Raw genomic sequence first — 15046 nt, forward strand, 5'->3', positions numbered from 1 at the left:
TGAGAGTCACAGAGAGTTGTGAGATTCACAGAGAGTTGTGAGATTCACATAGAGTTGTGAAAGTCACAGAGAGTTGCGAGATTCACAGAGAGTTGTGAGATTCACATAGAGTTGTGAGTCACAGAGAGTTGTGAGAGTCACAGAGAGTGGTGAGAGTCACAGAGAGTTGTGAGAGTCACAGAGAATTGTGAGTCACAGAGAGTTGTGAGAGTCACAGAGAGTGGTGAGAGTCACAGAGAATTGTGAGTAACAGAGAGTTGTGAGAGTCACAGAGAGTGGTGAGAGTCAGAGAGTTGTGAGAGTCACAGAGAGTTGTGAGAGTCACAGAGAATTGTGAGTCACAGAGAGTTGTGAGAGTCACAGAGAGTGGTGAGAGTCACAGAGAGTTGTGAGAGTCACAGAGAGTTGTGAGAGTCACAGAGAGTTGTGAGAGTCACAGAGAGTTGTGAGAGTCACAGAGAGTGGTGAGAGTCACAGAGAGTTGTGAGAGTCACAGAGATTGTGAGGTTCACAGAGAGTTGTGAGAGTCACAGAGAATTGTGAGATTCACAGAGAGTTGTGAGATTCACAGAGAGTTGTGAGAGTCACAGAAAGTTGTGAGAGTCACAGAGAGTTGTGAGGTTCACAGAGAGTGGTGAGAGTCACAGAGAGTTGTGAGAGTCACAGAGAGTTGTGAGGTTCACAGAGAGTGGTGAGAGTCACAGAGAGTTGTGAGGTTCACAGATAGTTGTGAGAGTCACAGAGAGTTGTGAGGTTCACAGAGAGTGGTGAGAGTCACAGAGAGTTGTGAGAGTCACAGAGAGTTGTGAGATTCACAGAGAGTTGTGAGATTCACATAGAGTTGTGAGAGTCACAGAGAGTTGTGAGATTCACAGAGAGTTGTGAGATTCACAGAGTTGTGAGATTCACAGAGAGTTGTGAGAGTCACAGAGAGTTGTGAGAGTCACAGAGAGTTGTGAGAGTCACAGAGAGTTGTGAGATTCACAGAGAGTTGTGAGAGTCACAAAGAGTTGTGAGGTTCACAGAGAGTGGTGAGAGTCACAGAGAGTTGTGAGAGTCACAGAGAGTTGTGAGAGTCACAGAGCGTTGTGAGAGTCACAGAGAGTGGTGAGAGTCACAAAGAGTTGTGAGAGTCACAGAGAATTGTGAGTCACAGAGAGTTGTGAGAGTCACAGAGAGTGGTGAGAGTCACAGAGAGTTGTGAGAGTCACAGAGAATTGTGAGTCACAGAGAGTTGTGAGAGTCACAGAGAGTTGTGAGATTCACAGAGAGTTGTGAGATTCACAGAGTTGTGAGATTCACAGAGAGTTGTGAGAGTCACAGAGAGTTGTGAGAGTCACAGAGAGTTGTGAGAGTCACAGAGAGTTGTGAGATTCACAGAGAGTTGTGAGAGTCACAGAGAGTTGTGAGGTTCACAGAGAGTTGTGAGAGTCACAGAGAGTTGTGAGAGTCACAGAGAGTTGTGAGAGTCACAGAGCGTTGTGAGAGTCACAGAGAGTGGTGAGAGTCACAAAGAGTTGTGAGAGTCACAGAGAATTGTGAGTCACAGAGAGTTGTGAGAGTCACAGAGAGTTGTGAGAGTCACAGAGAATTGTGAGTCACAGAGAGTTGTGAGAGTCACAGAGAGTGGTGAGAGTCACAGAGAGTTGTGAGAGTCACAGAGAATTGTGAGTAACAGAGATTTGTGAGAGTCACAGAGAGTGGTGAGAGTCACAGAGAGTTGTGAGAGTCACAGAGAGTTGTGAGAGTCACAGAGAATTGTGAGTCACAGAGAGTTGTGAGAGTCACAGAGAGTGGTGAGAGTCACAGAGAGTTGCGAGATTCACAGAGAGTTGTGAGATTCACAGAGAGTTGTGAGATTCACAGAGAGTTGTGAGAGTCACAGAGAGTTGTGAGAGTCACAGAGAGTTGTGTGATTCACAGAGAGTTGTGAGAGTCAGAGAGTTGTGAGAGTCACAGAGAGTGGTGAGAGTCACAGAGAGTTGTGAGAGTCACAGAGATTGTGAGGTTCACAGAGAGTTGTGAGAGTCACAGAGAGTGGTGAGAGTCACAGAGAATTGTGAGTAACAGAGAGTTGTGAGAGTCACAGAGAGTGGTGAGAGTCACAGAGAGTTGTGAGAGTCACAGAGAGTTGTGAGAGTCACAGAGTTGTGAGAGTCACAGAGAGTGGTGAGAGTCACAGAGAGTTGTGAGAGTCACAGAGAGTTGTGAGAGTCACAGAGAGTTGTGAGGTTCACAGAGAGTTGTGAGAGTCACAGAGAGTTGTGAGAGTCACAGAGAGTTGTGAGAGTCACAGAGAGTTGTGAGAGTCACAGAGAGTTGTGATTCACAGAGAGTTGTGAGAGTCACAGAGAGTTGTGAGAGTCACAGAGAGTGGTGAGAGTCACAGAGAGTTGTGAGAGTCACAGAGATTGTGAGGTTCACAGAGAGTTGTGAGAGTCACAGAGAATTGTGAGATTCACAGAGAGTTGTGAGATTCACAGAGAGTTGTGAGAGTCACAGAAAGTTGTGAGAGTCACAGAGAGTTGTGAGGTTCACAGAGAGTTGTGAGGTTCACAGAGAGTTGTGAGAGTCACAGAGATTGTGAGGTTCACAGAGAGTTGTGAGAGTCACAGAGAATTGTGAGATTCACAGAGAGTTGTGAGATTCACAGAGAGTTGTGAGAGTCACAGAAAGTTGTGAGAGTCACAGAGAGTTGTGAGAGTCACAGAGAGTTGTGAGGTTCACAGAGAGTGGTGAGAGTCACAGAGAGTTGTGAGGTTCACAGAGAGTGGTGAGAGTCACAGAGAGTTGTGAGAGTCACAGAGAGTTGTGAGATTCACAGAGAGTTGTGAGATTCACAGAGTTGTGAGATTCACAGAGAGTTGTGAGAGTCACAGAGAGTTGTGAGAGTCACAGAGAGTTGTGAGAGTCACAGAGAGTTGTGAGATTCACAGAGAGTTGTGAGGTTCACAGAGAGTTGTGAGAGTCACAGAGAGTTGTGAGATTCACAGAGAGTTGTGAGATTCACAGAGTTGTGAGATTCACAGAGAGTTGTGGGAGTCACAGAGAATTGTGAGTCACAGAGAGTTGTGAGAGTCACAGAGAGTGGTGAGAGTCACAGAGAGTTGTGAGAGTCACAGAGAATTGTGAGTCACAGAGAGTTGTGAGAGTCACAGAGAGTTGTGAGATTCACAGAGAGTTGTGAGATTCACAGAGTTGTGAGATTCACAGAGAGTTGTGAGAGTCACAGAGAGTTGTGAGAGTCACAGAGAGTTGTGAGAGTCACAGAGAGTTGTGAGATTCACAGAGAGTTGTGAGAGTCACAGAGAGTTGTGAGGTTCACAGAGAGTTGTGAGAGTCACAGAGAGTTGTGAGAGTCACAGAGAGTTGTGAGAGTCACAGAGCGTTGTGAGAGTCACAGAGAGTGGTGAGAGTCACAAAGAGTTGTGAGAGTCACAGAGAATTGTGAGTCACAGAGAGTTGTGAGAGTCACAGAGAGTGGTGAGAGTCACAGAGAGTGGTGAGAGTCACAGAAAGTTGTGAGAGTCACAGAGAATTGTGAGTCACAGAGAGTTGTGAGAGTCACAGAGAGTGGTGAGAGTCACAGAGAGTTGTGAGAGTCACAGAGAGTTGTGATTCACAGAGAGTTGTGAGAGTCACAGAGAGTTGTGAGAGTCACAGAGAGTTGTGATTCACAGAGAGTTGTGAGAGTCAGAGAGTTGTGAGAGTCACAGAGAGTGGTGAGAGTCACAGAGAGTTGTGAGAGTCACAGAGATTGTGAGGTTCACAGAGAGTTGTGAGAGTCACAGAGAGTTGTGAGGTTCACAGAGAGTTGTGAGAGTCACAGAGAGTTGTGAGGTTCACAGAGAGTTGTGAGAGTCACAGAGAGTTGTGAGAGTCACAGAGAGTTGTGATTCACAGAGAGTTGAGAGTCAGAGAGTTGTGAGAGTCACAGAGAGTGGTGAGAGTCACAGAGAGTTGTGAGGTTCACAGAGAGTTGTGAGAGTCACAGAGAGTTGTGAGAGTCACAGAGAGTTGTGAGAGTCACAGAGAGTTGTGAGGTTCACAGAGAGTTGTGAGGTTCACAGAGAGTTGTGAGAGTCACAGAGAATTGTGAGAGTCACAGAGAGTTGTGAGGTTCACAGATAGTTGTGAGGTTCACAGAGAGTTGTGAGAGTCAGAGAGTTGTGAGGTTCACAGAGAGTTGTGAGAGTCACAGAGAGTTGCGAGAGTCACAGAGAGTTGTGAGTCACAGAGAGTTGTGAGAGTCACAGAGAGTTGTGAGGTTCACAGAGAGTTGTGAGAGTCACAGAGAGTTGTGAGGTTCACAAAGAGTTGTGAGAGTCACAGAGAGTTGTGATTCACAGAGAGTTGTGAGAGTCACAGAGAGTTGTGAGAGTCACATAGAGTGGTGAGAGTCACAGAGAGTTGTGAGAGTCACAGAGAGTTGTGAGAGTCACAGAGAGTTGTGAGGTTCACAGAGAGTTGTGAGGTTCACAGAGAGTTGTGAGAGTCACAGAGAATTGTGAGAGTCACAGGGAGTTGTGAGGTTCACAGAGAGTTGTGAGAGTCACAGAGAGTTGTGAGGTTCACAGAGAGTTGTGAGAGTCACAGAGAGTTGTGAGAGTCACAGAGAGTTGTGAGAGTCACAGATAGTTGTGAGAGTCACAGAGAGTTGTGAGTCACAGAGAGTTGTGAGAGTCACAGAGAGTTGTGAGAGTCACAGAGAGTTGTGAGAGTCACAGAGAGTTGTGAGAGTCACAGAGAGTTGTGAGGTTCACAGAGAGTTGTGAGAGTCACAGAGAGTTGTGAGAGTCACAGAGAATTGTGAGAGTCACAGAGAGTTGTGAGGTTCACAGAGAGTTGTGAGAGTCACAGAGAGTTGTGAGAGTCACAGAGAGTTGTGGGAGTCAGAGAGTTGTGAGGTTCACAGAGAGTTGTGAGAGTCACAGAGAGTTGTGAGAGTCACAGAGAGTTGTGAGAGTCACAGAGAGTTGTGAGGTTCACAGATAGTTGTGAGAGTCACAGAGAGTTGTGAGAGTCACAGAGAGTTGTGAGGTTCACAGAGAGTTGTGAGGTTCACAGAGAGTTGTGAGAGTCACAGAAAATTGTGAGGTTCACAGAGAGTTGTGAGAGTCAGAGAGTTGTGAGAGTCACAAAGAGTTGTGAGGTTCACAGAGAGTTGTGAGAGTCACAGAAAGTTGTGAGGTTCACAGAGAGTTGTGAGAGTCACAGAGAGTTGTGAGAGTCACAGAAAGTTGTGAGGTTCACAGAGAGTTGTGAGAGTCACAGAGAGTTGTGAGCACAGAGAGTTGTGAGAGTCACAGAGAGTTGTGAGAGTCACATAGAGTGGTGAGAGTCACAGAGAGTTGTGAGAGTCACAGAGAGTTGTGAGAGTCACAGAGAGTTGTGAGGTTCACAGAGAGTTGTGAGGTTCACAGAGAGTTGTGAGAGTCACAGAGAATTGTGAGAGTCACAGGAGTTATAAGGTTCACAGAGAGTTGTGAGGTCACAGAGAGTTGTGAGAGTCACAGAGAGTTGTGAGGTTCACAGAGAGTTGTGAGAGTCACAGAGAGTTGTGAGAGTCACAGATAGTTGTGAGAGTCACAGAGAGTTGTGAGTCACAGAGAGTTGTGAGAGTCACAGAGAGTTGTGAGAGTCACAGAGAGTTGTGAGAGTCACAGAGAGTTGTGAGAGTCACAGAGAGTTGTGAGGTTCACAGAGAGTTGTGAGAGTCACAGAGAGTTGTGAGAGTCACAGAGAGTTGTGAGAGTCACAGAGAGTTGTGAGGTTCACAGAGAGTTGTGAGAGTCACAGAGAGTTGTGAGAGTCACAGAGAGTTGTGAGAGTCACAGAGAGTTGTGAGGTTCACAGAGAGTTGTGAGAGTCACAGAGAGTTGTGAGAGTCACAGAGAGTTGTGAGAGTCACAGAGAGTTGTGAGGTTCACAGATAGTTGTGAGAGTCACAGAGAGTTGTGAGAGTCACAGAGAGTTGTGAGGTTCACAGAGAGTTGTGAGGTTCACAGAGAGTTGTGAGAGTCACCGAAATTGTGAGGTTCACAGAGAGTTGTGAGAGTCCAGAGAGTTGTGAGAGTCACAAAGAGTTGTGAGGTTCACAGAGAGTTGTGAGAGTCACAGAAAGTTGTGAGGTTCACAGAGAGTTGTGAGAGTCACAGAGAGTTGTGAGAGTCACAGAAAGTTGTGAGGTTCACAGAGAGTTGTGAGAGTCACAGAGAGTTGTGAGTCACAGAGAGTTGTGAGAGTCACAGAGAGTTGTGAGTCACAGAGAGTTGTGAGAGTCACAGAGAGTTGTGAGTCACATAGAGTTGTGAGAGTCACAGAGAGTTGTGAGTCACAGAGAGTTGTGAGAGTCACAGAGAGTTGTGAGGTTCACAGAGAGTTGTGAGAGTCACAGAGAGTTGTGAGAGTCACAGAGAGTTGTGAGAGTCACAGAGAGTTGTGAGTTCACAGAGAGTTGTGAGAGTCACAGAGAGTTGTGAGAGTCACAGAGAGTTGTGAGAGTCACAGAGAGTTGTGAGAGTCACAGAGAGTTGTGAGAGTCACAGAGAGTTGTGAGGTTCACAGAGAGTTGTGAGTCACAGAGAGTTGTGAGAGTCACAGAGAGTTGTGAGTCACAGAGAGTTGTGTGAGTCACAGAGAGTTGTGAGTCACAGAGAGTTGTGAGAGTCACAGAGAGTTGTGAGTCACAGAGAGTTGTGAGAGTCACAGAGAGTTGTGAGTCACAGAGAGTTGTGAGAGTCACAGAGAGTTGTGAGTCACAGAGAGTTGTGAGAGTCACAGAGAGTTGTGAGTCACAGAGAGTTGTGAGAGTCACAGAGAGTTGTGAGGTCACAGAGAGTTGTGAGAGTCACAGAGAGTTGTGAGGTTCACAGAGAGTTGTGAGAGTCACAGAGAGTTGTGAGGTTCACAGAGAGTTGTGAGAGTCACAGAGAGTTGTGAGTCACAGAGAGTTGTGAGAGTCACAGAGAGTTGTGAGTCCATAGAGTGGTGAGTCACAGAGAGTTGTGAGAGTCACAGAGAGTTGTGAGAGTCACATAGAGTGGTGAGAGTCACAGAGAGTTGTGAGAGTCACAGAGAGTTGTGAGAGTCACAGAGAGTTGTGAGGTTCACAGAGAGTTGTGAGGTTCACAGAGAGTTGTGAGAGTCACAGAGAATTGTGAAGTCACAGAGAGTTGTGAGAGTCACAGAGAGTTGTGAGGTTCACAGAGAGTTGTGAGAGTCACAGAGAGTTGTGAGGTCACAGAGAGTTGTGAGAGTCACAGAGAGTTGTGAGAGTCACAGAGAGTTGTGAGGTCACAGAGAGTTGTGAGAGTCACAGAGAGTTGTGAGAGTCACAGAGAGTTGTGAGAGTCACAGAGAGTTGTGAGAGTCACAGAGAGTTGTGAGAGTTACAGAGAGTTGTGAGTCACAGAGAGTGGTGAGAGTCCAGAGAGTGTGATTCACAGAGAGTTGTGAGAGTCACAGAGAGTTGTGAGAGTCACAGAGAGTTGTGAGAGTCACAGAGAGTTGTGAGAGTCACAGAGAGTTGTGAGAGTCACAGAGAGTTGTGAGGTTCACAGAGAGTTGTGAGAGTCACAGAGAGGTTGTGAGAGTCACAGAGAGTTGTGAGGTTCACAGAGAGTTGTGAGGTTCACAGAGAGTTGTGAGAGTTACAGAGAGTTGTGAGGTCACAGAGAGTTGTGAGAGTCACAGAGAGTTGTGAGAGTCACAGAGAGTTGTGAGGTTCACAGAGAGTTGTGAGAGTCACAGAGAGTTGTGAGAGTCACAGAGAGTTGTGAGAGTCACAGAGAGTTGTGAGAGTCACAGAGAGTTTGTGAGTCACAGAGAGTTGTGAGAGTCACAGAGAGTTGTGAGAGTCACAGAGAGTTGTGAGAGTCACAGAGAGTTGTGAGAGTCACAGAGAGTTGTGAGAGTCACAGAGAGTTGTGAGAGTCACAGAGAGTTGTGAGGAGTCACAGAGAGTTGTGAGAGTCACAGAGAGTTGTGAGAGTTCACAGAGAGTTGTGAGAGTCACAGAGAGTTGTGAGAGTCACAGAGAGTTGTGAGAGTCACAGAGAGTTGTGAGGTCACAGAGAGTTGTGAGAGTCACAGAGAGTTGTGAGAGTCACAGAGAGTTGTGAGAGTCACAGAGAGTTGTGAGGTTCACAGAGAGTTGTGAGAGTCACAGAGAGTTGTGAGAGTCACAGAGAGTTGTGAGGTTCACAGAGAGTTGTGAGAGTCACAGAGAGTTGTGAGGTTCACAGAGAGTTGTGAGAGTCACAGAGAGTTGTGAGGTCACAGAGAGTTGTGAGAGTCACAGAGAGTTGTGAGGTCACAGAGAGTTGTGAGAGTCACAGAGAGTTGTGAGGTTCACAGAGAGTTGTGAGGTTCACAGAGAGTTGTGAGAGTCACAGAGAGTTGTGAGAGTCACAGAGAGTTGTGAGGTCACAGAGAGTTGTGAGAGTCACAGAGAGTTGTGAGTTCACAGAGAGTTGTGAGTCACAGAGAGTTGTGAGAGTCACAGAGAGTTGTGAGTTCACAGAGAGTTGTGAGAGTCACAGAGAGTTGTGAGGTTCACAGAGAGTTGTGAGGTCACAGAGAGTTGTGAGAGTCACAGAGAGTTGTGAGAGTCACAGAGAGTTGTGAGTTCACAGAGAGTTGTGAGAGTCACAGAGAGTTGTGAGGTCACAGAGAGTTGTGAGAGTCACAGAGAGTTGTGAGTCACAGAGAGTTGTGAGAGTCACAGAGAGTTGTGAGAGTCACAGAGAGTTGTGAGGTTCACAGAGAGTTGTGAGTCACAGAGAGTTGTGAGAGTCACAGAGAGTTGTGAGAGTCACAGAGAGTTGTGAGGTCACAGAGAGTTGTGAGAGTCACAGAGTTGTGAGGTCACAGAGAGTTGTGAGAGTCACAGAGAGTTGTGAGAGTCACAGAGAGTTGTGAGAGTCACAGAGAGTTGTGAGTTCACAGAGAGTTGTGAGAGTCACAGAGAGTTGTGAGAGTCACAGAGAGTTGTGAGAGTCACAGAGAGTTGTGAGAGTCACAGAGAGTTGTGAGAGTCACAGAGAGTTGTGAGGTTCACAGAGAGTTGTGAGGTCACAGAGAGTTGTGAGAGTCACAGAGAGTTGTGAGAGTCACAGAGAGTTGTGAGGTTCACAGAGAGTTGTGAGGTCACAGAGAGTTGTGAGAGTCACAGAGAGTTGTGAGGTTCACAGAGAGTTGTGAGAGTCACAGAGAGTTGTGAGAGTCACAGAGAGTTGTGAGAGTCACAGAGAGTTGTGAGAGTCACAGAGAGTTGTGAGTCACAGAGAGTTGTGAGAGTCACAGAGAGTTGTGAGAGTCACAGAGAGTTGTGAGAGTCACAGAGAGTTGTGAGAGTCACAGAGAGTTGTGAGGTTCACAGAGAGTTGTGAGAGTCACAGAGAGTTGTGAGAGTCACAGAGAGTTGTGAGAGTCACAGAGAGTTGTGAGGTTCACAGAGAGTTGTGAGAGTCACAGAGAGTTGTGAGAGTCACAGAGAGTTGTGAGAGTCACAGAGAGTTGTGAGAGTCACAGAGAGTTGTGAGAGTCACAGAGAGTTGTGAGAGTCACAGAGAGTTGTGAGAGTCACAGAGAGTTGTGAGGTTCACAGAGAGTTGTGAGAGTCACAGAGAGTTGTGAGAGTCACAGAGAGTTGTGAGAGTCACAGAGAGTTGTGAGAGTTCACAGAGAGTTGTGAGAGTCACAGAGAGTTGTGAGAGTCACAGAGAGTTGTGAGGTCACAGAGAGTTGTGAGAGTCACAGAGTGTTGTGAGAGTCACAGAGAGTTGTGAGGTTCACAGAGAGTTGTGAGAGTCACAGAGAGTTGTGAGAGTCACAGAGAGTTGTGAGAGTCACAGAGAGTTGTGAGAGTCACAGAGAGTTGTGAGGTTCACAGAGAGTTGTGAGAGTCACAGAGAGTTGTGAGAGTCACAGAGAGTTGTGAGGTTCACAGAGAGTTGTGAGAGTCACAGAGAGTTGTGAGGTTCACAGAGAGTTGTGAGAGTCACAGAGAGTTGTGAGAGTCACAGAGAGTTGTGAGAGTCACAGAGAGTTGTGAGGTTCACAGAGAGTTGTGAGAGTCACAGAGAGTTGTGAGAGTCACAGAGAGTTGTGAGAGTCACAGAGAGTTGTGAGAGTCACAGAGAGTTGTGAGAGTCACAGAGAGTTGTGAGAGTCACAGAGAGTTGTGAGGTCACAGAGAGTTGTGAGAGTCACAGAGAGTTGTGAGAGTCACAGAGAGTTGTGAGGTTCACAGAGAGTTGTGAGGTTCACAGAGAGTTGTGAGAGTCACAGAGAGTTGTGAGGTTCACAGAGAGTTGTGAGGTTCACAGAGAGTTGTGAGAGTCACAGAGAGTTGTGAGGTTCACAGAGAGTTGTGAGAGTCACAGAGAGTTGTGAGAGTCACAGAGAGTTGTGAGAGTCACAGAGAGTTGTGAGAGTCACAGAGAGTTGTGAGTCACAGAGAGTTGTGAGAGTCACAGAGAGTTGTGAGAGTCACAGAGAGTTGTGAGAGTCACAGAGAGTTGTGAGAGTCACAGAGAGTTGTGAGGTTCACAGAGAGTTGTGAGAGTCACAGAGAGTTGTGAGAGTCACAGAGAATTGTGAGAGTCACAGAGAGTTGTGAGGTCACAGAGAGTTGTGAGAGTCACAGAGAGTTGTGAGAGTCACAGAGAGTTGTGAGAGTCACAGAGAGTTGTGAGGTTCACAGAGAGTTGTGAGAGTCACAGAGAGTTGTGAGAGTCACAGAGAGTTGTGAGAGTCACAGAGAGTTGTGAGAGTCACAGAGAGTTGTGAGAGTCACAGAGAGTTGTGAGTCACAGAGAGTTGTGAGGTTCACAGAGAGTTGTGAGAGTCACAGAGAGTTGTGAGGTCACAGAGAGTTGTGAGAGTCACAGAGAGTTGTGAGAGTCACAAGAGTTGTGAGGTTCACAGAGAGTTGTGAGAGTCACAGAGAGTTGTGAGGTTCACAGAGAGTTGTGAGAGTCACAGAGAGTTGTGAGAGTCACAGAGAGTTGTGAGGTTCACAGAGAGTTGTGAGAGTCACAGAGAGTTGTGAGAGTCACAGAGAGTTGTGAGGTTCACAGAGAGTTGTGAGAGTCACAGAGAGTTGTGAGAGTCACAGAGAGTTGTGAGGTTCACAGAGAGTTGTGAGAGTCACAGAGAGTTGTGAGTCACAGAGAGTTGTGAGAGTCACAGAGAGTTGTGAGTCACAGAGTTGTGAGAGTCACAGAGAGTTGTGAGTCACAGAGAGTTGTGAGAGTCACAGAGAGTTGTGAGGTTCACAGAGAGTTGTGAGGTTCACAGAGAGTTGTGAGAGTCACAGAGAGTTGTGAGAGTCACAGAGAGTTGTGAGGTTCACAGAGAGTTGTAGAGTCACAGAGAGTTGTGAGAGTCACAGAGAGTTGTGAGAGTCACAGAGAGTTGTGAGAGTCACAGAGAGTTGTGAGAGTCACAGAGAGTTGTGAGGTTCACAGAGAGTTGTGAGTCACAGAGAGTTGTGAGAGTCACAGAGAGTTGTGAGTCACAGAGAGTTGTGTGAGTCACAGAGAGTTGTGAGTCACAGAGAGTTGTGAGAGTCACAGAGAGTTGTGAGTTCACAGAGAGTTGTGAGAGTCACAGAGAGTTGTGAGTCACAGAGAGTTGTGAGAGTCACAGAGAGTTGTGAGTCACAGAGAGTTGTGAGAGTCACAGAGAGTTGTGAGAGTCACAGAGAGTTGTGAGAGTCACAGAGAGTTGTGAGAGTCACAGAGAGTTGTGAGGTTCACAGAGAGTTGTGAGGTTCACAGAGAGTTGTGAGTCACAGAGAGTTGTGAGAGTCACAGAGAGTTGTGAGAGTCACAGAGAGTTGTGAGGTCACAGAGAGTTGTGAGAGTCACAGAGAGTTGTGAGGTTCACAGAGAGTTGTGAGAGTCACAGAGAGTTGTGAGGTTCACAGAGAGTTGTGAGAGTCACAGAGAGTTGTGAGTCACAGAGAGTTGTGAGAGTCACAGAGAGTTGTGAGTCACAGAGAGTTGTGAGAGTCACAGAGAGTTGTGAGGTTCACAGAGAGTTGTGAGGTTCACAGAGAGTTGTGAGTCACAGAGAGTTGTGAGAGTCACAGAGAGTTGTGAGAGTCACAGAGAGTTGTGAGGTCACAGAGAGTTGTGAGAGTCACAGAGAGTTGTGAGAGTCACAGAGAGTTGTGAGAGTCACAGAGAGTTGTGAGGTTCACAGAGAGTTGTGAGAGTCACAGAGAGTTGTGAGTCACAGAGAGTTGTGAGAGTCACAGAGAGTTGTGAGAGTCACAGAGAGTTGTGAGAGTCACAGAGAGTTGTGAGAGTCACAGAGAGTTGTGAGAGTCACAGAGAGTTGTGAGGTCACAGAGAGTTGTGAGGTCACAGAGAGTTGTGAGAGTCACAGAGAGTTGTGAGAGTCACAGAGAGTTGTGAGGTTCACAGAGAGTTGTGAGGTCACAGAGAGTTGTGAGAGTCACAGAGAGTTGTGAGTCACAGAGAGTTGTGAGAGTCACAGAGAGTTGTGAGAGTCACAGAGAGTTGTGAGAGTCACAGAGAGTTGTGAGAGTCACAGAGAGTTGTGAGGTCACAGAGAGTTGTGAGGTTCACAGAGAGTTGTGAGAGTCACAGAGAGTTGTGAGAGTCACAGAGAGTTGTGAGAGTCACAGAGAGTTGTGAGTTTCACAGAGAGTTGTGAGAGTCACAGAGAGTTGTGAGAGTCACAGAGAGTTGTGAGAGTCACAGAGAGTTGTGAGGTTCACAGAGAGTTGTGAGAGTCACAGAGAGTTGTGAGAGTCACAGAGAGTTGTGAGAGTCACAGAGAGTTGTGAGGTTCACAGAGAGTTGTGAGAGTCACAAGAGTTGTGAGAGTCACAGAGAGTTGTGAGGTTCACAGAGAGTTGTGAGAGTCACAGAGAGTTGTGAGAGTCACAGAGAGTTGTGAGAGTCACAGAGAGTTGTGAGGTTCACAGAGAGTTGTGAGAGTCACAGAGAGTTGTGAGAGTCACAGAGAGTTGTGAGGTTCACAGAGAGTTGTGAGAGTCACAGAGAGTTGTGAGAGTCACAGAGAGTTGTGAGAGTTCACAGAGAGTTGTGAGAGTCACAGAGAGTTGTGAGGTCACAGAGAGTTGTGAGAGTCACAGAGAGTTGTGAGAGTCACAGAGAGTTGTGAGGTCACAGAGAGTTGTGAGAGTCACAGAGAGTTGTGAGAGTCACAGAGAGTTGTGAGGTCACAGAGAGTTGTGAGAGTCACAGAGAGTTGTGAGGTTCACAGAGAGTTGTGAGAGTCACAGAGAGTTGTGAGAGTCACAGAGAGTTGTGAGAGTCACAGAGAGTTGTGAGGTCACAGAGAGTTGTGAGAGTCACAGAGAGTTGTGAGAGTCACAGAGAGTTGTGAGAGTCACAGAGAGTTGTGAGAGTCACAGAGAGTTGTGAGAGTCACAGAGAGTTGTGAGAGCACAGAGAGTTGTGAGGTCACAGAGAGTTGTGAGAGTCACAGAGAAGTTGTGAGAGTCACAGAGAGTTGTGAGAGTCACAGAGAGTTGTGAGGTCACAGAGAGTTGTGAGGTCACAGAGAGTTGTGAGGTTCACAGAGAGTTGTGAGAGTCACAGAGAGTTGTGAGGTCACAGAGAGTTGTGAGAGTCACAGAGAGTTGTGAGAGTCACAGAGAGTTGTGAGGTTCACAGAGAGTTGTGAGAGTCACAGAGAGTTGTGAGAGTCACAGAGAGTTGTGAGGTTCACAGAGAGTTGTGAGAGTCACAGAGAGTTGTGAGTCACAGAGAGTTGTGAGAGTCACAGAGAGTTGTGAGTCACAGAGAGTTGTGAGAGTCACAGAGAGTTGTGAGAGTCACAGAGAGTTGTGAGAGTCACAGAGAGTTGTGAGAGTCACAGAGAGTTGTGAGAGTCACAGAGAGTTGTGAGAGTCACAGAGAGTTGTGAGAGTCACAGAGAGTTGTGAGGTCACAGAGAGTTGTGAGAGTCACAGAGAGTTGTGAGAGTCACAGAGAGTTGTGAGAGTCACAGAGAGTTGTGAGAGTCACAGAGAGTTGTGAGAGTCACAGAGAGTTGTGAGGTTCACAGAGAGTTGTGAGGTCACAGAGAGTTGTGAGAGTCACAGAGAGTTGTGAGTCACAGAGAGTTGTGAGAGTCACAGAGAGTTGTGAGGTCACAGAGAGTTGTGAGAGTCACAGAGAGTTGTGAGGTCACAGAGAGTTGTGAGAGTCACAGAGAGTTGTGAGTTCACAGAGAGTTGTGAGAGTCACAGAGAGTTGTGAGGTCACAGAGAGTTGTGAGAGTCACAGAGAGTTGTGAGAGTCACAGAGAGTTGTGAGAGTCACAGAGAGTTGTGAGAGTCACAGAGAGTTGTGAGGTTCACAGAGAGTTGTGAGAGTCACAGAGAGTTGTGAGGTCACAGAGAGTTGTGAGGAGTCACAGAGAGTTGTGAGAGTCACAGAGAGTTGTGAGAGTCACAGAGAGTTGTGAGAGTCACAGAGAGTTGTGAGAGTCACAGAGAGTTGTGAGGTTCACAGAGAGTTGTGAGAGTCACAGAGAGTTGTGAGAGTCACAGAGAGTTGTGAGGTTCACAGAGAGTTGTGAGAGTCACAGAGAGTTGTGAGAGTTCACAGAGAGTTGTGAGGTCACAGAGAGTTGTGAGAGTCACAGAGAGTTGTGAGGTTCACAGAGAGTTGTGAGAGTCACAGAGAGTTGTGAGAGTCACAGAGAGTTGTGAGGTTCACAGAGAGTTGTGAGAGTCACAGAGAGTTGTGAGAGTCACAGAGAGTTGTGAGGTCACAGAGAGTTGTGAGAGTCACAGAAGAGTTGTGAGGTTCACAGAGAGTTGTGAGAGTTCACAGAGAGTTGTGAGAGTCACAGAGAGTTGTGAGGTTCACAGAGAGTTGTGAGAGTCACAGGAGAGTTGTGGAGGTTCACAAGAGAGTTGTGTTGAGGTTTCACAGAGAGGTTGTGAGAGTCACAGAGAGAGTTGTGAGAGTCACAGAGAGTTGTGAGAGTCACAGAGAGTTGTGAGAGTCACAGAGAGTTGTGAGTTCACAAG

General features: G+C 47.0%; 1 protein-coding gene across 1 annotated transcript in view; it reads right to left on the bottom strand.

Annotated features, from left to right (window-relative positions):
• Positions 1–15046, bottom strand: part of CXCL14 (C-X-C motif chemokine ligand 14) — a 50477-nt gene that overhangs the window by 21798 nt on the left and 13633 nt on the right. The gene's annotated exons all lie outside the window — the stretch shown is intronic.

The sequence above is a fragment of the Lampetra planeri genome, chromosome 41 (genome assembly GCF_965212315.1).
Source record: "Lampetra planeri chromosome 41, kcLamPlan1.2.h2, whole genome shotgun sequence".
NCBI classification, from domain to species: Eukaryota; Metazoa; Chordata; class Hyperoartia; order Petromyzontiformes; family Petromyzontidae; genus Lampetra; species Lampetra planeri.